This window comes from Chrysochloris asiatica, unplaced genomic scaffold (genome assembly GCF_000296735.1).
Source record: "Chrysochloris asiatica unplaced genomic scaffold, ChrAsi1.0 scaffold00358, whole genome shotgun sequence".
In the NCBI taxonomy this organism is placed as follows: Eukaryota; Metazoa; Chordata; class Mammalia; order Afrosoricida; family Chrysochloridae; genus Chrysochloris; species Chrysochloris asiatica.
Genome location: NW_006408876.1, coordinates 777,493 through 779,097, shown reverse-complemented (window position 1 = coordinate 779,097; position 1,605 = coordinate 777,493).

Below are 1,605 nucleotides of genomic sequence, written 5' to 3'. Positions count from 1 at the left end.
CTCAAGCGTGGCAACAGTAGTCAGGTTGGTCAAGGATCGGGCAGTGTTTCATTTTGCTGTGCATAAGGTCACTATGGGTCAGTACCGACTTGATAGCACATAACAACAACAACAACCTAAGTGTACACATGGTTTAAGCCCACTCATAGCTCTGCTGAAGAGATATGGCAGCCTTCCATAAAGATTACAGTTTGGGACACTCTAAGGAGCAGATCAACTCTATCCTCTAGGTTTGATATGTCAGAATAGATTCAACTTCAATGGGTTTGTTTGTTTCTTTTAAAATCTGTTAACAGATGTACTCAGTCCTACAGGGTCACTCAGAGAGAACCAACTCAACTTCAATGTTTTGTTTTGTTTTTAATCTGTCCACCAACCCCTCTAGCATGATCCCATGTCTCACAATTAATATCTCCCATGGCCCAGATACTTGAACCCAATATCCTAATTCGAGGACAGCTTTTGGTCATATTTACTTCCAATTTAGTCTCCATAATATAGTCAAGAACCCTCGACAGAAGCAATAGCATTTGTGATGATTTGAGTTATCTATTTAGGATGTCATTGAATCCTTACTGCCACAGGGGAAACAAGTCAATAGTAATTAATGTCCAACACTTTAGAGACTGTACATTTTCTTACTTAAAAGGAAATCTCTCTTATCAAAAACATCAGGAGGTGCATTTAATAAACTTTGGTTGCACTCATATTTGAAGAATCTATTTCCCTCTTCCAAGTAAGGGACTCCTAGACATTTTATTGAACTCATTTGCTCAGTGATTGGAACACAGTTAATATAATTAGTCCTTTTTTGATATCTGAGAATCAATAATTTGAACATGAGTTTTGTAAGGTAGTGCATGAATATTGCAATGCAAAGAGTCACTTGCCTGTCATTAAGTGTCCCTGTCAGCCAGAGAGCTTTTTCACAACTGGATGGACACAGTTTAGTCTGCTGGGGTTGCAGACCGAGCCACTGGTCATTACAACCAGAAAAATACTCTCATTTCTCTTCCGCTGTGCTCATGTTGCTGACATTTCTTTGCAGTGATTCTTGGTGTATGTTTCAGAGTTCCTGCTCCTTGTTGCTCCAAGAACTGCCTCCAATAGCTCCTATCATGGGAAGTGTTGATTGAGGGGCTCACAAAGAATTCACACTAGGTAAAAGGGAGTTATTATAATAATTGTACCTCAATATGATAGCCTGACCGTTTTATTCTTCATGTAATACCAGCTGAATGTTACACTTATTATCTTAATAGACAATGACCTAGTGAAGGATTGACTTGATGAAATTAGACCCAGGTGTGAAACAATGGAGTGAACAATCAGAGGAGTTAAGTAAATAATTCAATATTACTGAGTTACTGGTACAGTGGAGACTATAACATGGAGTTAGGCAGCCCAGGGCTCTGTCCGCTTCCTGAATAAGGCCAATACAATGCATATGCAAATGAATTATTTGGCTTTATCTGTGAAATATATTTTCCCATTGCTTGGGTAGTAACATATTTAAAACATGAACATTCTTAAATTAACTTTTTAAAATCCAGATGTGACAACATGAATCTAAGTTTCATTGCTTATAACACTGTATTACATGGG